Here is a 24,338-nt window from a genome sequence, read left to right as displayed (position 1 = left end):
GCGAGGTCAGCCAATCGTGTTCTTTTATATTAAGGCAGGATGAATAATAATCGACGGGAAATACGAGATCGCCGGCGGGCAGACCGTCCCTTCATCATCGTAGCCCATATGCCATATTTTCAACGGGAAATATGTGATCGTGAGTAGTATTTTTCTAAACTAGCTAAAGGAATCGTTAAGAAAACTAAATCGAACGAACAGTTTCATTATTAATCTATTGTATTTCAATATATATATATATATATAAATTTGATTTGATTTTATTTTCTTAAATAAAATAAAAAACCCTATGTAAATTACTTTATGTAAAATGATTTGTCAGGAATTTAAATCGTAATATAAACTGTAACGAGTCGTATTAAAACAAGTTGTATGTTAGAGAGGTATTAAATTCTGTAAATGTATGTTTCACGAAGTGCTAATCAAAAATATAATCTTTGAAAAAAAGAAAACTATGTCTACGCGAAACGAATTCCGAACCAGCAAGTTTAAAACGTTTCTGGTAACTTTTTCGAAAGTACCTCTCCTCTCTCTCCCTCTCTCTCTAAGTCTCTATATATGTATATATATTATATATATATGTTATTATACACTACATTTTCTCGATTTTCGCAAAAATTCCTAATGCGAAGCTTTTTGCTCTGTGCACGAACACTCGCGTCAACAAAAGTTAACTCTCGTCGTGCTTGTCGCTGGAACGACGGAAGGATACAGACGTGGTCGAGACAAAAGTTATGTCAACGTGCTTTTTCCGTACCGCTTGTCAGTGATAAATTTAATCATGGACGATGCACCCACGTCAAACACACTTTTTCATCGCTACGTTATCGTTCACTTTCGAAAATATATTCTCCTTCTTTTTATCCTTAGAAAACAACAAGTCGCGGGAAAAGAATGTTCTGATCGGTACGATATATCGGAAAATTGCGATTTAAAAATAATTTATGTGGGTCCCTGTTCTAATAAAGATCTTCTTTGCTTCGTTAAAGAAATATAAAATGAAAAAAAACGACAGTGAGAAAGAAAGGACTTTAGAAAAAGTATTACAGTATGGCGACGTTAATGAAAGAAAATTTTTCTTCCTTTTTTTCGTTTACTTTTTCACGCACACAACTTTTTTTACATACACATACATATATCCTATATATATAAAGAGAGAGAAAGAGAGAGAGAGGGAATCTATCGGCACAAAAATCCACACAATGGCTACCAAAGTGGTTTGGAGAAGTGGCGCAAAGAAGAAGAAGAAGAAGAAGAAGAAAAAGAAAAAGAAAAAGAAGAAGAAGAAGAATAAGGCAAACTTATTGTTAATCGGCCGCGAAAGTATCGCGCGTCAGCTGCATTCTTCGCGCGAATCAAGCGAATAAATCGATCGAACGACGAAAGATCGAGACGGAATACGTACATAGGCTATGATAGAGAGAGAGAGAGAGAGAGAGATGAAAAGGAAAAGGAGAACACGGGAGGATAAGGGAAAAAGGAGAAGAGCCGGAAAGTTTATCGTACTATCGTACGTTCGTTCGTTCGCTCGCTGCTCTTTGGTACCGATTCATTCGCGTGTAATTTCACGGCTAAATCGCGGAAGTTATGGCAACGAGGTATGCGATGCAAGCCATAAATGAAGGTCGACCGAGCGTGAACGCGTATAAAGAGAAAGAAAGAGAAAGGGAGACAGAGAATGTAAGTAACGTCAACGAAGACGAAGGAAAGGAAGGAACGACGAGAATCGGATCCGTCCACCATCACCGGTCTGTCCAGCTAACTTTTGCTGTTCTCTTATTTCACTTTCTTTTCTTTTCTTTTCTTTTCTTCGCTCGACTTGGACCATGGCTCTGCTTAAAAAACAAACAGTTAAAACTAGGTGGTCCCTCATTAAGTTAGCACCACTCTTCTGTGCCCTGATCTGTGTGCCTGCCTGTTACCCCCTAGGGGGCTACCCCAAAAAGGTCCGTTTCTTTCTTTCTTTCTTTCCTCTTTTCTCATTTCTTTCTTTCTTTCTTTCTTATTCTTTCTCCTTTTCCTTTCACCCTCGCTATGCGAATTCGTTACGGTCCAGATTCGAATGAGACGTTACCTACGCAAAATGAATTCGTTCGATACACACGCGTCAACTTGTGCGACCATCACGAAATCCGTCCTTTATGTTAGTGAAAATTTATGATGCCTAATAGTTGATAGCTAGATGTATACAGTATTGTATGCTATGATTTATTTACGGGTTTCATCTAAAAAAAAAAAAAAAAGAAAAAACGTAAAAATAGTTGACCTAGAAATTTGTTTCGAGAAGAATCACTTTGGCCCTAAAAAAAAAAAAGATGATTTACTTAGACATTTCTTTCGAATGGTACTAGTTTAAATTAAAAAAAGAATAATAAACGAGCATGAAATTTTTTGTCGAACTTAAAAATTTCTAAATTCCATTCTTTCGTTTGTCTATAATGTTAATACGTGTATCGTCGTATCATTCAACTAACATTTTATACATATGGTCCTATGAAGACAACCTTTAACCATGGCAATAATATCAGTCGAAACCATTTAATACGATCGCTTTGCCTAGGATTTGCTCGCGCATATTGAATAGGACGATATTCTAATTGTACCCCGGTAGAGGCATTTGCGAACGCGTGAACGTTCTTCGTCGATCGGTGTTGCAGTTACCTTCGATAAAATTTTCTCTCTTTCCCTCTTTCAGCTACACACACACACACATACACTCTCTTTGTCTCGTCCCTGGTGTAAAGGTCGCTTTGCCAGGATCTCTAAATACGAGTTGTAGATATAACGCGTTACCACGTATATGCATACGTATATACGTACGTGCGTACTCCGTTAACCTGGTATCGCCGTAAGGAAAACGGCCGATAATGGGATTATATGGAGAGAATGGATTAGTGAAATCCCTCGAATGCAAAACCTTACGATAATCGGCTACAACCTAGCCATATACACCGTTGAAAATCGGTAGTACCGACTCGTGATATCGCACAAGAATATCTCCAGAGCAATCGAGTCGAGGTAAATGTCGATGCACATTTCGTTGCTCCTCTTTTCGTTATGAAAACTAACGACACGAGTTGCATTATGCTCCTTCTCGTGGTATTCACCTTCTCGAATTAAATGAGCTTAAAATCGTAATAGAGATCCATTCAATTTGTCGTTGTTCTTGTTCCTCGATAATTTCATTGTATTTTTTGTTTAATTGATAAATACATACAAATAATACGTGAACAATACAGGAAACTTTTAGAATCGTATATGGGGTCATTATTTAATAGATTCAACTCAGCGTGACTTACCGATGAGTCAGTAGTTATATTTCTGAGAGGCCACTTCATTCACCTATGTGTCATATCTACTACTTTGATGTTTTTTTTCTAAATTTAGAAAAAATTGATAAGTATTATAATACGTAATCATTTTAAATTTATATTCGTGTTATTGTTCATTATATTCACGTTTGGTCTACTGCGCTTATAATTGAATTTCATTGTACTCATTGATTATAATAAATAGATAAATATCTATTCTATATATACATAGATCGAGCTGATAGTAGCTTCATAATATAATAATGATAATAATGATAACAATGATAATAACGATAACAATGATATTAATAAGTATATTCGTCGCAATGCGTATTGTATTAAATTTGTGTGTTGAGAAAACATGTTTTCCACTTTAATTATCGTGAAATACCGAAATTAAAACACTTATATAAGAGATCGAGAGAGCCCACTTGGCAGCATAGAAGCATCCTACGAAGTACTTACGTTTTGGCCTCGAGCCGTTATTGGTCTCTTCGCGTACACGTTCTCGAACGAGTTTTAAAGATTCGATCTCTCCTCGTCGAACGTCGGCCGTAACGCGAGTCGAACGACGAACGAACGCGACACGAACACATATAAATGTTTAAACTGAATCGTTTCTCGTGTCACGTTTTTAACATCTCACTCTTCTACTTTTCTGTTGCAGATAATCGCTAACGGCGTGGAAAAATTACGTGAGTATATTCAAAAGTATGCATATATTGTTCTTATAAAATTAAAGAGAGAGATAAATTGATAACCTTGTTAACCATCTTTCTTTTTCCTCACCCTAGCATTTTGTTTTCCACCCGCTTATTTAACTTCCTTCATTTTTTACTTTAACAACGGAAGCTTCCGTGAGGTATTTTGCGAACAATTCTGCTCATATAAATTTATATATACGCGCAATTCCGACAAGAAACAAAGAAAATTCTTTCCCACGCGTCTACTTATATACATATATGTATGGATAAATAGGTACCACTCGGTGTAACTGGCACGTATATGCAATATATAGTCTTATTCATTCTTACCTAATTTTATTAAGACGATGGAAAACGAAAGAACGACTCACCAGTAAAACTAGCGATTCGACAAACCACCTGTAAAATTTCTCTCTAATGTATTACGGAACATAATGCATTACATCAAAGATTACGATTTCATTTCGAATCGTGGTATGGTATGTACAAGTCGCAATCCCGTTTGTTTCGAATAATCTACTGTGCATAATTGTCCGTTTACGAGAGTCGCCAATCTTTCGTACAATCGACAAGCGTGTAAATCGAGAAACGATAAATGAAAATTCATCGAAGGAGCGTTCTCACGATACACGTGATCGGCGTATATCGATTTCGCTTATAAAACACGCATAGTCACGTACATACTCAGATTCAACGATATCTAGGCGATGTGGAACAACGAATCGAGAGTCGCGATCAACAGCGAAACGGTTACATTTCTTGCTTGTCTTAAAATTTTTTATTAACAATATCGAAATAAAAGCACAAGAAATCGTAGCGTTTCTAATAGATCGTCTATCTTTATCACACTTTGATAAGTGTTCGAAAAGATCAATATCTTTTTTATCCAAAAATCATTCCTTATTAACATGTTCCGTGGCATGTGTACCATTTGTGATAGATAAAGTGCAAGAAAAACATCTGTTGAAATCACGATTGACAAATAAAAATTATACTTCATGATTTCAACATTAATTCTACGAATAAATAAATTGTAAATTCTTAAGAAAAACTAAAGAATATTTCATTTAAATATATTCTTCCAACTCTATTATATATTGCCTACCGTTTGTGGTACACGTGGTGTGCTGCTGTATTATGTTGAAAAGTGACTTGTGGCACAAAACGTGTTAAATGAACAAATATCAGATGCAGCGGTATATTCTTCCATGAAAAGGAACTACAAATAGGCAGAAAGATGGATGATGAACGGTAGGTATAGCAAAAGGAAAAGAATAGAAAAGCATCAAAGGGTATTGGTCTATTACCCTGCTTGGCCCTTCCAAGTTGTCGTTTTCTCATCGCTTGGATGAACCGTGAAATAGTCAATGGTAAACGGGAATTTAGGAAGGTTAAGAAAAATACAGACACAAACCTACAATAGGACAACCTACCCCTTCCCTGCCATCAACTTTTCCTTCTCATTCTTTTCGGCAAAGAAGACTCGCTAGTTCATTTCTCGTTTGTTGTCTCTACTTCCTCCTAAAATCGGCATTGGTATATACCGCCAAAGGCGATATTAACTGACTTTTGTGATCGTAAAAATACGAGAGCTACCTGGATCTTCTCGTTAGTCCCAAAATAAGGAGTCAATTATTAAACAGGGAGAAACGATTCTCACGATCTAGAAAGACCACTTTTTACACATTAATTACAACGAAATAGTATGCAATCTCTTTGCGATATGATACGATGCAATGGCAAACGGGGTTGCATTCTAATTTTCGATGCAGTAATTGCATCCCATTTGGAATTCTTTTTCTCTCTCTCTCTCTCTCTCTCTATCTCTTTCTTTCCTCATCGCGTGGTCGAACATGGTTGGAAACGTGTCTTTCGGGTAGGTACGTAACGCGTCTGCCAAAAGGGCTGCACGAAAGCGGCGATCACGCGATCGAGAGGTGAAAATGAAAGATTTCGAAAGAGTCCAATGAAAGAAACAAGCGGCGTGCATAATTGTACTAAGAACGATAAAAAGAGAGAGAGAGAGAGAGAGAGAGAGAGAGAGAGAAAGAAAAATTGGAAATGAAAATGGTGGTATATGTAGGTATATAAATACGAGTCCCCTTTTAACTGGTTCGTTGAAGCGAGACAAATGGCATCGTTTTTTTCGTTTCCCTTTTTTTTCTGCATGTACTTAATAGATTTCTACAATACTACCATTTCTTTCGAAAAGAATCGAAATAATGAAATAAGCAAAAAGTTGGTAGCAACCAGATTACAAGAATGATCCTTTGGAGAACAAATTTTCTTTTCGATATTTATGGAGTTTTAGGATTAGCAAAGCAAGGGCGAAACTCTAAAGTCCTTCCTTCTTAACCCTCGTCTCAACTCACCACGAAGGCCGTCGGTCTCGCGGCTCTTTTGTAAAAGCGTTCTCGGAGATCGTACATCGTAGAAGTACGATCGCGATCTTGGTTGTTTATGCGATACCCCCAAGATAGGGGTGGCTCCTTTGTCCCGAGGTGGTTTTCGCCTTTACCGGTAAATACAGACGAATAAATTTCCACGGTGCGATAAATCTTGTCGCGCGCGTACGCCTTTCACCTAAGACCGCTTTATTACTCTTCGATTCAACTTTGGTGTACGGATCAACACGAGAAAGAGAGAGATAAATAAAAAGGAAAATATCTGAGCATTCTTCGGTATAAATCGGAAAAAAGCAATTTTTTCTAAGTAACAATCGTAGCCATTGAAAAAAATTAAAAAAAAAAAAAAACGAAAAGAAAAAATTTTCTAACTTTTAAACAAAAAGAAAGAAAGAGGAAAGCAATATGTGGTATAGATCGAGTTCATAATGGTAGAACATTTAACTTGACCGGTACAGCTTTGGTCTTACCGAGTCAGGAAGGACTAGTCAGGGTTAGTCCTGGGATCGACGAAGCGTCGTCGGCTTATCCGTCGCGCACGGGTTATTTAGCGTTCAGGCGTCGGCTAGAACGGACGAGGCTCGTTCGTGCTCAGCAATCGAGTCTGGCGATAGACCGAAAACGGATTACCGAGAGAGATAAATCGGGTGATACGCTCCTCGATGTAACGTTTCCGCTCCATTCGTAGGTAGAAACGAGCGATACCCGTTTGGGCGTTAGATGTGAAGCCAAGAGATAGGAAGAAGAAACGAGATGAATAAAGAAAGAGAAAGAGAGAGAGAGAGAGAGAGAGAGAGAGAGAGAGAGAGAGAGAAATAAAACATATTCTGTTTATTTACAAACTGTTACTTCAAATAAGAATTAATGAATATAAAAATATGATAAATAAATAAATGTACTTAAATAATAAAAACATCATTTAATGAACTCTTTTAAAGAATTAGGCTAAGCATAATAAATTTATTTCGACAACAACAATAATTAATTGAGAATTAAAAAGGTGATAGGTATGTTAACGTTTCGTCTTGAAAACGTTCTTAGGTGTGAAAAGAGGAGTGGAGAGGAGAGGAGAGGAGAGAAGAAGAAGAAGAAGAAGAAGAGGAAGAGGAAGTGGAAAAGGAAGAAGAGGGAGGAATTTCTTAAATTACTTCCTTATCTCCACCGTCAGTAGCACCTCGAAAAGACGATCTCTTCTCTTCGTAAATTAAGACAAAATTGATTTAAGCGATTTACTGTAGCCGCGCGCGCGCACTTCGGACATCGTTGTCGTCGTCGTAGCTGTTCTGTTCTCGCCCAACAGTGGAAAAGAAGATAATGGTTAAATCCAGAGTCTACAGGGTTGAAATCTCCGAAAGTGGAAAATATCGAACGTTTTTCACCAAGTGATTTTTCTCTCCGACTTTCCACACCGAATCAATCGTGGTTGGATGTGTAGTGCGAGGACGCTACCGATTAATTCGTGAAAGTGTTCTTCTCGTTGTTGTCTGATCGAACCATTAGAACAACCTCTTGGACTTTGCTATCTAACGGTTTGTCTTTTGCAAAGCAAGTAAACAAAAAGAAAAAACGTGCGACAGGATAGACAAACAGAGAAATAGAGTGGTTACAAAAAAAATAAGATTAAAAATGAAATAAAAGTGAAATATATACAACATACAATAAAACTAACTCTACAAATGAAGAGAAAAAGAGAGAGAGAGAGAGTGAGAGAGAGAAAGGGAGAAGAGAGAAATATATCCAGACAGCAAGAGAAAGAGAGAGAGAGAGAGAGAGAGAAACAGGTAGAGATAGAGAGTCTGGAGAGCGTAGTAGTTGCACGGAGGGTTAAGCGTGTTCCGTTGGGTTTTACGAGTAGTGGTGGGGAGCGAGTGAGAGCCAATGTATACATATACGAGAGCAAGAGCGAGAACGAACGAGAGTAGTGGGGGTAAGGGCTTGACGGTGGGGCGTCAGGACAGGTCAGTGGTGGGGGCTGACGCTCTCTCGTTCCCTTTCGCCGCTTAGTTACTCCGCCGACGTCGTTGGGAGCGGATCGGCCGTTTCCAGTGTTCTCTTTCGGATTTTTTACTACGATTTCTTCGCGCGTCGTCTTCCTTAGCGTGTCCTCCAACAGGAGGAGAAGGAGGAGAGGAACAAAAGTGATCCTTCGAGTGCGTGCGTGCGTGACGAAATACATCGAAAGTTCGTTAAAGAGGATATTGAGAATTAAAACCTGTACTTGCTGAATTCGTTTGTAAAGTGCGTTCGAGTGCACCATGGAAACTCGCGATAATCTGTATAAGCGCGCTCCGTAATACAATCGATAGGTGCTTGATTGAATAGGTTAAGGAGAGGTGGAAATTAAAAGAAAGATTATATTAATTAAATCATAGTGATTCATAAATCGTTCGAAAGTGTTACTCAAACGAATGAAGAATACCTCGCGAATTTCACTAGATAATATTTGGTGTTTTTACGTAGAGTACGTTATTTATTTCTAACGGTGGTTTACAAATAAAGGGATAGAAAAAGATAGTGCGAGGAACTAACGTGAATAACGCTCAAAGGGATTAAGTTTAAAGGATTCAATTCTACGTGATATATATCCAGGATATATGGAGTAAAATACGAGACGGATGCTGCGGAGATTTCGTCGAACGGTCGATCGAATGATAGTGCAGCTGCATCGCGGTGAAAACAGGAGCCGTCGGGAGGTGTGCATTTCTCTGTGAACAAGCTTGAATTATTTTTTTTTTCCTTCTCTTATCCGTGTTCATCGTTCGCCGTGGATCATTTCATTTTCAGTTTGCATTATCAACGATAAGAATCGAAGAGGACCCTGTACGAAGCCACAGTGCATTTAAGGATCTCTCAGTGTGTTGTTTTTATCCTGTGTACAGTGACCATTTTCTTTATGTTCGTTTTTTGAATATACATATATACATATTTATAAATATATGTATACGCTGTGAGATGTGCCACAAGTTCCCAGTTTTCATCATCATCCTCGTAAGTTTGTTTTATACTTTTTTAAATGAATGAACGACGAATGCAAATCGATCGACAATTGCGAAACTGTGACGATTTAAATGTGCTACTTTTTTTGTTTTTTTTTGTTTAAATACCTTCTGTTGTACGTTCATATGAATGAAAAAAGAAACAAAATAGCTACTAAGCTTTTCGGAACGAATGCATTATATTATGCGTATCCTATCTCGTCGTGAGTTATATACGCGAGTTTTAATTTAAGTGTGAAAAACGTGTGTTAAATTATCAATGTAATTCATTGAAGAAAGCAGAAAATATTTACAAAATATTTTATTATTCTTTGTCTTTCTTAAGATCAATATGTTTTATTTAAAAATAATGTTTGTCAATCGTAAAAAATGATATGTTTGTGTATACATTTTCATACGTTAGTTAAATACGGATCGTAATCATTGGTACGGTTCGGTTCGATTCAGAGTTCGGTATATTAAAATTGAAAAAAAATTTAAGTTGCATCGTCTCTTTTTGGAGAAAGTACACCGCGAATAGTTCATTTCTATCAATATTGAAACGCGCTAGAACGATTAGAGCGTATATCGCGCGTCGCAACATCGATACGCCTCGGGCATCCATCCTCTTTACTTTAACAGTCATTCTCGAATACGAGGAGAGTGCTTTGTTTCGTACCGACAGGTTTTTATCCGATCTACATATGTATAATCGATTACCCTGGGAAAAAGTCTAATCAACGGTATCGGGGATCAAAGTATACGATGATGGCCGGGCCGCTAAGCTTTGACGTTTCGCTTTGTTGTTCCATTTTGTTATTTTGTTTACTTTTTTGTATTTCTTATTTAGTTTGTTTGTTTATTTGTTTGTTTTCTGGTACGTCGAATTGCAATAGATATTTTTAATAACACGATACTTTTCGAATAGTTCAGGTGTATTACTCCTTTTTAAATTCGGTCGTCGCGTCATCGATCACTATAAACTGTTTCTTTGTGACCTTCGAAGCGTGCGTCGGCTCGCAACCAACTCCATCGTTACCCTTGCGTAACGCAAAGAGAATTCTTGAGTGAACGGCGCGAACCTTACCTCCACCCTAACCCCCGCGCAACTCTTGACTATGATACCAACCGAGAGAAAACTGTGTTACCCGGTAACGAGACGAACCACCTTTCAATTGAACCTAACTTATATTTCTTTGAGAAAGAAATAAAAAAAGAAAAAAAAAGGAGAATAAAAAGTTGTCATTGATGTGATAGTAGTAGTCGGTTAATAGAGTCGTTTGATTGGCACGATAATTGGTCTTGCATCTTAACGACTCTACTACTATTTTCGTACCTATAAAATTACAATGAAATTGTGATCGTGTATTCGTTACCTCATAACATAAATTTACTCTCTCTGTCTCTCTCTCTCTTTCTCTTTATCTTATTGCAGAATTCGTATATGTAATTCAACGTGCATAAAGGAATTTACGGCTTTGTACGTTAAACATTCGTTAAGATCAAAACGTACTGCGAGTGTAGTCGAATTAGAATCTCAACGACATCAACCATCCCCTTTACGTATTATATTAATGTTAATATTCGAATTAACCATACAAGGACTACCATACCTGTCGCTTTGATTTCTATGGATTCGAGAGAGCAATCTTCCGTACGTTGACCCTTTTCATTCGTGGATAATCATTTGGATGACGTTGCTTTTTTACACGTTTTCTTTTATTCTTCTTTTTTTTTGCATTCGTTTCATTTCGTATCATTTCATATTCTTCGTCCACATCGATTTTGCTGCTATTAAATTTGTTATTAGAACGTCGTCCGAATTTTATTTTTTAATTGTGTTTCACGAACGAATTATTATTTTTATTTTTTAGCTTTATGCTTCCATTTTTTTCTTGTTTTTTTATTTATTTTTTTTTTTTAACAGATTTAAAAGGAAAATGATTTTTGCGATTGGATTTAACAAGGTATAAGGTAAAAGATATACGATTAGAAGAAAAAACGTCGAGGAAACGTTCCTAACTAGTACGAAACGAATTTTGTAGAGAAATTATAGAGCAAGAGCAGAAGTGGAACGGTCCAACGAACATATTTTCAACCTTTACATCGCGTAGTTGAGTTTCTTCAAATATTAACCTGTATTCGAGCCGTGAAAGCGGACTGCTTCAGAGAGCGAGAGAGAGAGAGAGAGAAAGAAAGAAACCAGTACAAAAAAAAAGAAAGAAATATACGAATATAGTGCTTTTATTCGTATGCAAATCCCACGATGAATTGTACGGTGAATAACGTTTAATGTGACCACCAATGTGCAAATATATACATAAATATGCTTCATGTAACTGCTCATGTAAAATATATAACTGTATTCGTAATCAGTAAATAATTCTCGTTGTTCGTCACGTAAATACGAAACGCGCAGGAAGAAAATATGTATTCGAGCGTAAGGATGATTATTATTTATCCATATGATTTTAAAAGATATTTCAAAATCTAATAGAATTGATTAATTGTATAGATAGGTTTTTTCTTTTGTTTTTTTAGTAAAAAGAGAAAATATAAAAACAAACAGGAGAATATATAAAAACAAATGAACGTATATATTTGACATGTGGGAATTTTGTTTTTCCATAACCATTTAATTTATTGTCGATGGATTCCCGATTCTGGTTTTTACACCTTCGCGAAAGATCCTTATGAAACATGCAGAGGACATCCTCGATGAAAAAGTTGAAAAACGGGTGCAGGTGGCAAAGATATACGACGAAACTGGAAATACCTGGATCTTTTCGGGTGATCGTATTTCTTGATGAACGAGTGGTCGGCCCGCGTTTGTAAGCTTCCATCCCCGCCTCCTCCGTTAATCCCGATCTCTTGTCCGACTTATTTATTCCATTGGTATGCTAACGTATCGTATCTCGCTAATACCTCGATCGCCGTCTTTTAAACATTCAAAAGTGTCTCTGAAAAAGAACGATCCTTCAAAATGAAACGGTATATTCCGATACACGTCAAGAGATTCAAACGAATTTACTATGTTATGTAACAAGTCCATTTGGATTTTTCTTTTTAGTTCTTTTTTCTTTTTTTTCTTTTTTTCTTTTTTTTTTTTTTCTAGAAAATAAAAACCATCATATTTTCGAATAATAATGTCTAATTATAGTGGCATAAAAATTTGGTACGATATTTCAGTTATATATTCTACAAAGAAGAAACAAATTTAAAATTATAACTAACTGATATTATGTTATATGAATCACATTTTAGACGGCAACGATTCGTGATTTGTTTATAGAAAGGAAAGTTTTGAAATATTCATCCTACAAATATATATGCATCATTGACATTTCAAACTAATTAATATCGGACGATAGTTTCGTACCGAGAGAAATATTCTGAAAAGCAATTTAACATGAGAATACTCAAGAGAACATCGCAATACGTAGACTCGTGTACGACATCAACGAGATAGAAAAAGTAATAAATAAATAAATAAAAAAAGATAGAGAGAGAATGAGGGTGAGAATGAAGAATGATAGTGAGAGTGATAGAATAGAATAGGAAGGTGTTCTTTAGGTATTACAACGAAAGAAAATAAGAGGCCGCAAATGGTAGGGTGAACAACGTAGGCGGCATAAGGCTTATTTGCAAAGTTACGGTGTCCACTTTTATGGCGACGAGACCCACCTCTGTGTACGGAACGTTTCGTGGTAAGCTATGAAAGCAATATGCGTGTACGGACGCATTTATGCAGTAGCGACAATAATACCAACAATTGCAACAACACTGTTGCCTCATGACTGTGACTACGAGACTTCGACTAGGTAGGAAAGAGCAAATACTCACTACGCTCTTCGTCTAATTAGAAACGCTAGACTGTCCTTGCGAGCGGAACCTATGCAGATGTATTAAGGTTGCCACTCCGGTTTTTACTTTGCTCGGCACGGTAAAACGCATTTTATATTCTTTTCCTTCCTTTCTTACAGGCTAATTCACACTTGTCGTGTTTTGCGTTTATATTTGTGTTTATATTTGTGTTTATTTGTATATATGCATTAATACACGTTACATCATGTGCACAGAACACACAAAACCATCTCTAACCTACTACCTACCATACGAGGAGACACATACAACAACATAGAATTGCATGTACAACGCAGAAAATGTAACGTTCGTGCGGCGAGTCGATGACAAATGCCGGTCGACGCTATCGTGCAATCCGAAACAACCATGTCTCGTATTTTTATTGAAGCAATATGCCATAATAACGAGACCTATTGCTCCGTACCCCTTTTCCTTTTCTTTCTCTCTTTCTCTCTCACCTTTATGTTGTTTTCTTTTTCTAAACGAATATTCGTTAACAATTATGGCAACACAAATAACAAGGTAAATTTGAAAGTAGTAGCTGTTTGTGACACAACAAAGATATTTCAATCTCGTCAAATTATTATTATAACAATGGGTATGATGATGATTTGACGGAAAGTGCATGGAAATTGAAGATGACTGAGGATATTTTAAACGGAGAATGACGTAGACCTACACGGTAATTAATATGAATCATTATTGGTAATGTAAACGGTGAACGTGCGATAAGAACATAAGGAAGAGAAACAGAAAGAGAAAGAGACAGAGAAAGATGGAAATAAGTTCCAAGCACCACTTTCCATTTCGCAAGTCTTGCTTAATCTTCTCATATGAAGGAGAAAGAGAAAGATTAAACCTTACGGTGAATCACGCAGAAAACATCTTCGAGTCCGATAGACGACGGGGACGTCGTCGTCGTCTAGGTAGGTGCGGCCGGTAATTCTTGCGTTTGCGCCAACATTTTCCTCCACCTAAGCGTGTATATTCACTTCCTGCGTCCTCTTTTCTAATCATAGCGAATACTCCGACACTTCGTAATATCTAAGACGAGCTTTCCTCGATCGTGATTCTGCTTTTCTAAGAACTCAAACATAGTCGTGAACTTCTAGATGTCAACGGTATATTCAAGAGTTGTTGAAATTATTATTATATTAGATTAGCGACACACACACACAAACGCACACACACTAGGCTGGAACTAACTTATTTCGCTTTACTGATCGTAATGCGTCAAAGTTCTTCGTATTGCAATATGCATTTGACGTCGAAAGTTTTTCTTGCATATTTGTTCGCGATGGTGGTACCTTTGATTGTAAAAGCATTTAAATATAACAACAGTAAATGTGATTATAAGTGAATTATAGAATGGTAAAATTGGAAGGAATACATTTTTAATGACAATTATATCCCATTACATATTATTTTATATCGCGTTTCGAAATTTTCCATGAAATGACGATTTCAAAGAGGAGTTTGATCCGAAGATGATTCTCATGTCTTCTTTTTTCTTTAACGTATACGCGTATGTTATAATCGCGTGAAAGTCACGCAGACGTTTTTCCTAGTCGCAATTTGTGCGCAATTATTGGCAAGTCGTAATATTCCCAACCGCAACAGACGATTTATATGATTAATAGAGGCCGGTAGTCCTCGAGCAAGCTCGCTCAAGTCTTCCTTTCTTCTTTCAGTCGAAAAAGAAACAGAGGAGAAAGATGCATCGGACTTTGAGTGCATATATACATACATACATAGATACATAGGTACATACATACCTGCGTAGCCGTGATCCTACGCGAACATACGAACGAACGAAGGTTCTCGCTCGAGGTATGCTATTATCATAATTGCCACCAATAACGGCCCATGATTGGCGTACTTCACGCTTTACTCATTCTTTTTTTCAAAAATTTTGCATCTTCCGTCGTTCCGCTCTTTCTTCCTCCGGCGTTCTTTCTTTTGTCTTTCTTCTCTGTTTCATATACATCGACATATGGAATGGATTGTATGTTTCTTATTGGGAATGTGTGGAATTTACAAAACAGAGATAGAAGGATTAGATTACTATACTCTGAGTTGAACATGTTACAATGCACATGCATCGACACTTTACTTTCGTAAAACTTGTATCAGTTTCAGTTTGTCTTCGTTTCCCGTGTGATATCAACATTGAAACACCTGCTTTTCTTTCTTTTTTTGCATCGGTGCAATTGGCTTCTAATACCAAAGTATACTTTTTGCAACGTGTATCGTGAAATTTAAGAATCGATGCATACATTGCGATATATTTCTACGCGTATAATTTCCTTATCGTATTTTTTTTTGGTTTTTTTTTTTTTTAAATGAGTCCGTATATGAACGTGTGTATTCGTCCAACTGTGGAAAGAAATCTTACGACTGTGGTCGTCGTATGGTAAAGAGTCCGTAACAAGAAAAAAACGCGAGCTGACGGTTTGGTAATGGATCCCAGTGAGTCGACGTAACATTCAATAACGATGCCTGCCACGAAAATATGACGCCCCATTGGACGACGTTGCCTTCGAGCGAAATGAAAACGAAACTTTGCCTCTTTTTCCCTTCTCCTCCTTCTTCTCCTACTCCGTCCCTTTTCTTTCTTTCCCTTTTTTCTTTTTTTTTTTTTGTTCTTTTTCTTTAAGTTCACACGCGAGTCGATGCATGTACGCTTAGCACGTTTCGGTGTTCTTTGATGTCCGCCCATAAAGCCGCGAGGCAAACTTTAAATTTAAATCAAAAATAGTTAAAAACTAAGGTACAAGTTATATATATATATTTTAAACAATTTATTCTACATTATAAAAAAATATTATTCTATATTATATATTGTGTTATTTTATTTTTTGATTGTCATGTATATTTATCAAATTTTTTTAGAAAAAACTCTAATTCTGAAGAACGTCAACATCGTACACATAGAGACTTTAGTACATAATAAATTAATCATTTTTCAGTTAGATAAAGTGACTCTTGGGAAAAACTTTAAATGTTATATAATATTTATTCTATATATGACATATATGTTATTATCCAACAGTAGATATCTGTAAAAAATAGGGTTTTAAAAGTGAAGAAATAATGAAAAGACTTTACGTGAGACAATAGAAATTTGACAGACAACTTCTTGGCTTTACTATAATTCTCTGACGGGGTAGTGTCGAGCAGTGGACGAACGATAAAGTGGAACCATCCAGGTAAATGCCTTGTCAGCGTTAGAGAGTGTGTGGCGACGCCAATGGTGTCATTGTCGTCGTCTTCGTCGTCGTCGTAGAACTCTGGGTACAATCGATACGGGGATAAGTACGACGCGTATCGCTACTATGCCGCACTCGACTTCCTGCTTCCGGTTCCGCCACCGGCATCCACTTACAATACCGCTGACTCCCCTTTCGAATTTACCTTCCAGCGTTGCTCTTGAAATAATGGTCACTTTTACGATTGACTCAGTTCGTGCAATGAAGCGGCTCCTCAATATTCTTATCTATCGAGAAATATTTCCTAAACGATTACCATCTTTTAAGAAATTAAAGATTTAAAAATTTTCTTCGATAAACAATAGAACGGAACGAAATATTATTTTAAATCATTGCATTAAACGAATATTTTTCATAATACAGTATACGGAATTGAAATACTAAATATTATACGGTATTTCCTAATCTTTTTACCTTGCAACTCGATATGTTTGTGTTCGGTATGGTGTTTAAATAATACATTTTTCATAATCCGTTAGACTGTGATATTCTTGGGAGAACTCGAAATAATATTATACGTGTACCCTTTGAAAATTTCTTAGAGATTAATTACTTTTTTTTTTGTTTTTTCCCTTTGGCGTAAGGTAAAAGCTATTACTTTGTAGTCTATTAAAAATTTAACACAGCACAATATTGGGTCGTGGTCTATAGGTTGAGAAATGTTTCTGCCATTACGCATCAGAAGTAAGAGGTCGATGGAGCACAAAGAATAAAGCATAGTAGTCTCGTGTGTGTAATTAGAAAAGACATTTGAAAAAAAAAAAAAATAAAAAAATAAAAAGAAAAGGTAAAAAGAGGGACGAGGCCGAACGAGAAAGTATTTCTTGATTACGTATCTCTTGATACTTTTGTACATCGAGTACCATTTAAGTCATTCCCCTTTCAACGGTAGAAATAGTGCGCTAAACTCAATGCTTCAGCTTTTGCTTCGAATCTCTGACGTAAAGCAAGTAAACCTAGATTCGCTAAATTTGGAGAGACTGTACACGTTGAATACGGATAACTGCATCGCTCGGGAACGAAAAAGGAACAAAGTGCTTCAGTACGGAAGCCGTTCATTCGCAAAACATTCCGTTAATGATCCTGAATGGAGAAAATGAAATGTATCACGTTTTAATGCTTGATATATACTATAAAATCGATGATATCGGATCGCTAAGAACCGTACGTACGCTTCGAGAAAGAAAGGCCAATTAGTTTTGCAATTTTTGACGCAATCATTCTTGTTTTTTCGTAACTAAGAACGTTATTCTCACGGCACAACCACCACCTGACCATAGTTTTCTATCATATTTTTCCATTTTTGGAGAACAAAGTGAGAATAACGTGGCTCTGAATTTAGCACTTAATAAAAAAAAGAGAATAATGTTGAAAGAACATTTATTTTTTGTGATTATGAAGATTAATGGATATATATATAGGTAATATAACAAAATTATATTTCAATATGATTTTCCGATCTACGTGTTCATAAGTATTTGAAAAAAGAAATAGTTAGGAAGAAGGTTAGTTGTCGTCAGTAGCGTTATTTACAGGCGTTGCGCGTACTTCTATTGGGTCCGCTCTTTTAACGTTAAGCCGACCTTATCTTTTGTACGATTTAAGGGTGCAGGGTGCGAGGAGGAGGAGGAGGAGGAGGAGGATGAGAGTCGTAACTGCGTGTAATCACGCAGGGCGCTCGTACGAGCAGTCTCTTTCCCTTTCGTTTTTCTCATTCTCCCCTCTCTTCTTCTTGTGTCCCTTTTTCACTTTGGAATCTACTGAAATGCCCACTTTTTTCCCCGTGAGCTCGAGTCTAAAATTTATCCCGCTTTTCAACCGGTGAATTCTAAACGAAGCTGAAACATTAGGCTTGCGCGTGGCCCCGACGTTCAGAATTGGACTTTCGCTCCTCGTAAAACCTTTTCCACGTCCTGCTTCACTCGTGCAATTCGCATTTACACCACCCAACGCCACACGATGCTTTTTCAAGCAACCGTAACTTTTGTTTCAACTTAAAGCTTGCCAATTCTCTTTAGTATTTATTTACTTATCTATCTTTTGAATTTTTCTTTTTTTCTTTTATTACAAATTAAAAAGAATAATCGAATTTTCACATATTTTGGTTTGATTAATAATAATAATTATACGTTCAATAAGTATCGATAAAATTGTTTTTATTTTGATATCTTATTTAAGATTGCTATATATTTCTCTGTTCTCCCTCTCTCTCTTTTTCTCTTTATTCATTTTTCTTATCAAGGAGGATCTTTCTGAACCGAAAACGATGTTCACCGGCTGACGCCGAATCCAAGTACCGAAGTTCATGGCTGAAGTCGGTGTGGCTGCTTGGAAAGACCCCAGCAAACGTTCTCTGCAGGGTAATTTTATTTAGATACGCCGCGTGCGCCACCGTACTCGTTACAGAGGGTAATAAAACGGCGTAGTCCGACCCCGTAGGCATATCGTCTGCACCATGTTTTCGACTAATTAACGTTGCTCACCACCACGGTGCTTCGTGCACAGCTTTTAATATCGGTTCCGTCTCTCATTCGCGAACGAACCTTCCTTTCCTCCAACCCACCCGCACCCCACCCCNTTTTCTTCCCATCGTTCGAAATTTTATTTTTAATTCACGATTATAAATATATATACAACGTATCTGATAGAATCGACCGCACCCCACCCCCACCTCCACCCCTCCTCTTAACTCTTCGTGTCGTTGTCGACATCGTTTACTTTACCTTTCCCCTGTTCACCATCGCGTTAATCGTTGCTTTATTATCGTTTCGTGCTCGTCATGTCTTCTGTAACAGCATTGAAATCTATCAACCATACTTACTAATCTTTTCTCGACTCGAAAATCGTCTTGTTACAATGTTTAATGATGTTCGGTGATTATGTTATAATGTTATTTAAGATATTTCTAAAGGAAACAAAATTGTCGCCCATATTTTTTGTTCATCTCAAAGTAGACCTTTACGAAGTAAAAATATATATCTCACAATTAGAAGATAAAGGATCGAATTTAATTATTATTCAACTTTATTTCGTTTTCATTGCATTCACTCATTAAAGAAAATAAGGAATAAGATGTCTCATGGATTTAAAGTGATCCTTTGTTACTATTTTTCCTTCATCGATTGATCCCAGTTAGTCTTGATAAATAGCAATTAGCGATTTTATTTATCTCTGAATTCTCAGTTTCTTTATTTATCTCCATTTTTCTCTTTCTTTGGAGGATGAACAAGGACGACGTTTGACGGGCTTCAGCTCTTGGATGAGTCCATTATACAGCGTGCCGCAACGTCCCAACGATAAACGAAGATTTATCGTCATAAACAAATGCACCGGGGCTACTTCTTCTCTCATTAAGCATCTGCTCGCGCGCGCGAGGCAATTTAAAATCGAAATAAATCCTATTTTATCGTCGGCCCGTGAGCACGATTATCTCGTCAGGCCAGCGAACCCCAATGTACCTTTACGGCGAACCGTGCGTTATAAATATTTCCTTTTCTTACTTCTCTTATGCTTATTCTTTTGCTGTCATTTACAAATGTCAGAGTTTTTAAATCTGCTTTCCAAATTCGTATGACCTTAGACCTAAAGATCGATCGAGGTCAAAGAATACATTCATTTTTCTTTTTTTTAACATTTATATTTCCTCCACTTCTTCTTTCTCATCTTCTTTTTCTTTTTTCGTTCTTCTTTTTTAGTAGTAATTTTGCTTTTTAACATCTGACACTTTTCTATTTCATTCTTATGTTAGTAAAATATACGTGCGTGTTAGAATAGGTCAGAGAGATCCACTCTTAGTGCATATAATAAAGTCTACTTTAGTTCTCCATTCTATTCTCCTCTATTCTACTTATTCTTTTTTTTTTTTTTCTTTTCTTTTCTCAAAACCATCCCCACGGAAAAATTCTCAACGCGACGACGTCTTTCTTTTCCACGCCATTTTCCTCTTGGTAGGATCAACGAGCGATAAAACGTAAGTGGGTAACGACTATGCCGAAGACGAAAGACTTTTTTTCCCCGTTTGTGTTTTATTCTTCTTGTTATTCTTTTTATTATTCTCCTCTCTCGTTGACAATTACGACCCATCGGATTTTCAATTACATTTTCTCTTTCTTAAAAAAAAAAAAGAAAAAATAATCGATTTAATCAAACGCGTCATACCGTTTCATGCATCAGAAAAAAAATATAAACCAAATGATATGAAAAAAAAAAAGAGAGAAAGTTTTATTCGTTTATTATAACATTTTAATGTGATTATATATATATATATATATATATATATTTTGTTATCTTATTAATAATATTTTAATAATGTCACTGATCTCTCTCTCTCTCTCGTTTAATTAAATTAACGGAAGAATATTTCGTTAAATTTTCATTCTGTATAATATAATTTGTTTTATCAACGTTCACAGATACCGTCACAAAATAATATCATTCAATTTGAATACAGTCCGGTATAATCGTAACGCTTTCCATCATGGTAATTAGGTTTATATTTTGTAAGACTCCGTTTTAAGGATCCATGATTCAAACCCTCTTAGATAAATCTCTCTGTATTCTTCGTCCTTCCATCCCCATTACTGCCAATTTCAGTCTTTCCTTTCTTCTCTTGCTACTCGAGTCCCATTCCTTCCTTTTCCAAGTTACCCTCGTCCAGGGGTTATAGCAAACTGGAAGTCAGAAGCCGTTCCAAATTCGCTTACCCAACCACCGTCGCTTTTAATCGTTATTGTCCTAATGTTACTATTATAACGCCACCCACGTTGTTGTTTTCTCTCTCGGTGTTGTTATGGGTCTCTCATACGAAGCAAAGCTTCTCAACGAGATTGAACCCTCCCATGCTTGAGCACGTACATACATACGAACGAATGAACGAAGAAACGATGGAAGGAACGAACGAACGGACGGACGGACGGTAAAAGAAGAAAAAAGAGAATTGGAAGGATAAACCTGAGTTTCACATTACACTTGCCAGTTCGTGAAACCCGTTGGGTTTTCGAATGATCACGCGGTGGCACTCTTACCCTCGTTCTTCCTTTCTTTACTCACTGACCCTTTTAAATATACTCATTTCGTATATGGTACGTGTACCCAATTCGATTTCAAATAAAAGATCAACTTTACTTTTTCCCTTTTTATATCGTAAAACTTATCTATAGACAAAATAACAATAATAATAATAATAATTTAAAGTTAAATCGCGTTTTAAATTATCAAACATTAATAATTGATGAATTAAATGGAAAATCAACTTGATACTCTATTTGCGTTTAATTGTAATAACATAAGACAGTGAAGAAAATAAATAATGGACAGAGAAGTAACTAACGTCCATTATGTGTTATATTGCTTCTTGCGAATCGATTTACAATTAAATCGATATATGTACTTGGTATCATAAGCGTGCGTTTTCTTCGCGCGCACGAGCCCACTCTCTCTCACTCTCTTTCTCTTTATTAATCCCCAATGAATAAAACATAAGATACCATATCGAGTCTTGCGAAGTAAGTAACGATTGTTCGCGGATCGTTTGATATTCATGCGGTTTAGAGACTCGACGTCTCTCTGCTGGTATCGAGGTACGATGTGACTTTTGTCACGGTGCAATCCGATCCCACGACGTTTATATGCGGCTTGACGAACGCGACGTCGAAGGGAAACATCGTACGCAACGCTTTCCTACCTAGATGTCACGTTAATCCTCGGGGGAACCCTTTCGCGCGCTTCTGGATCGTCTTATCTACGATCGCGTTTGAAGGGTTTACCCATAGCAACCTACCTACCTACATACATACATACATACATATATACATACATACACGTATAAAGTGTGGCGTGCATCAAGTGTTACAAATTTTTACATAAATTTAATGGCTTATAATTCTAAATGCGAAACAAGATCGTAAATTAGTATTTTGTAATTAAAAATAAAATGAAAGATATAAAATGAAATTATTAGATATATCTTCGAATTCAAATAAATGTTAATTATGTCACACATTTCTCAGAAGGGAATACTTAATTTAATAATATATTTATTTTTTTTTCGTTCAATTTTATAATTAGAAATCAAATCGATGGTCGTAATCATTCCAATAAAAATAGTTCGTAACACTTTGCGTAGGTCACCCTGTATATCTATCTGTCTATCTGTCTATCTTCCTATCTACTTACCTATCTACCTACCTACCTACCAGCATACTTCTTCCTACTACTACCAAGGAGCTCACAAACATGCTCCAGCCCTTGGAGCAGCTTAAAGGGACATTAACCTTTAGTCTCTTACTTTTATTTTTTTCTCTTTCTTATTTTCTCGTCTCGATTTAAACGTACGATCATCGTGGTCATTATAACGATTAGAGAGGAAATATAATCCATGTCATGTTACATGGATTACTTGTGTATTCTTTTTCAATCTCTTATAGTTTATATTTCTCCGTACAAATATATCGTATTAATTAGAAATAGAAGAGTTATATATCACTCAGAAAATTCAAAGGAAAATAAAATAAAGTTCTATCGATAGTTTGGTATTTTTAGATACGAGACATGTATAGATAGATAGATAGACACAATTTATTATCCAGAATTTCCAATTCGAGTAGTTCTTAAATATATTCCACTGCGCTACTTCTTCTTTTTCCTTTTTTTTTTTTCTTCTCTACAAATATTCCGCTTCCGATAACTAGAGCTAGGCAACCCTCCCCTTCCTCGAAACCCCTAATACAGTTTTTGAATAAATTCAAACTCCGAAAGGTTTTCGGACGAATCGATTAGATGACGACCCGAGAAAACGTCATCTATTCTCGCTCTCGATGGAAAGTTAGAAAAATTTTCTTGAACCCTTATACGCGCCATAGCTTTTTGATATCGCCGTTGAGGGAATTTCTAGAAACCCTTAGCAAAGGACAGACACATTTATAGTTGTCAGGAAGAAAACCAGGGTAAAATACTAAAGGGTCACTGTGTTTGAGGTCCTTGGTGTGCTGTTTCCGAACTGAATAAGTCTGCTTGTTAAAAAAAGGGCGAAATCGTAAAACCATAATAACTTTATTCTCCATTGTCTCAGTTACTTATTTTTATTCATGTGACACACGATTTAGCGATCATTTTGAATTATATAAAAGCTTACTAACACTTATGTATATTTTATAAGATATTATTATTATTATTATTATTATTAAACTTGAACTTATGTTACGTTACTAGACTCGATGTGCATTCCCAACGTTTGTTCGTTTATGACGTTCGAAAGGTTTGAGAAGAAAGTTAGGATTAGCCGCGTGGAAAGTTTTTTTCGAGCGACTGATCGTCTTCGTAAAGAAAGGGTAAAAGAGAGAGAGAGAAAGAGAGAGAGAAAGGAAATCTACAAAATCTTGAACGAAACTCTATACTTTACAGTTTTCTCTACCCAACCCCTTCCCTTTTATACCTTGGAAAATAAGTCCGGTGATACGTACGAACCTAGGGAGCTATAAGTAATCCCCGTTTCTTCTCCTTCTTTTTCTTTTCTTCCTTTTTCTTTTTCCCCTTCTTCAACATCCTTTCTTACTTTCTTCTTTCTCTCTTTCTCTCTCTCTCTCTCTTCTTCTTCTTCTTTTTTCACTAACTTGCGATGAAAAGAGCAAGAGACGAAAAATAGCAGAACGAGTGAGAAAAACTAACGTAAAACCTGATTCAAGTAGAAGACCAAAATTACACGTCCCGTAGCTCAAGTTTAGTTCGTGATCGCGCAGGCTCTCGGGCATAAAGCGGAAAACTACCGTCTCCCAAAAGAGAAACGTATGAAACAGGAAGAGAAAGAGAGAGA

General features: G+C 36.5%; 1 protein-coding gene across 4 annotated transcripts in view; it reads left to right on the top strand.

The window, feature by feature from the left end:
- Window positions 1-24,338, top strand: part of LOC106792181 (latrophilin Cirl-like) — a 271,426-nt gene that overhangs the window by 60,888 nt on the left and 186,200 nt on the right. For 3 of the 4 annotated variants that reach the window (XM_014758413.1, XM_014758401.1, XM_014758421.1), the window contains exon 2: window positions 3,979-4,006. The gene's annotated coding sequence lies outside the window, so the exon portion shown is untranslated. Of the gene's footprint in view, window positions 1-3,978; window positions 4,007-8,364; window positions 9,409-24,338 lie in introns of those variants that run through there. The other variant, XM_014758405.1, reaches the window with a different exon arrangement.

Source organism: Polistes canadensis, unplaced genomic scaffold (genome assembly GCF_001313835.1).
Source record: "Polistes canadensis isolate GaletaPanama2010 unplaced genomic scaffold, ASM131383v1 scaffold_9, whole genome shotgun sequence".
Classification (NCBI taxonomy): domain Eukaryota; kingdom Metazoa; phylum Arthropoda; class Insecta; order Hymenoptera; family Vespidae; genus Polistes; species Polistes canadensis.
The sequence above is the reverse complement of the archived record's forward strand: the minus strand, read 5'-3'. Positions and strand labels throughout refer to the sequence as shown.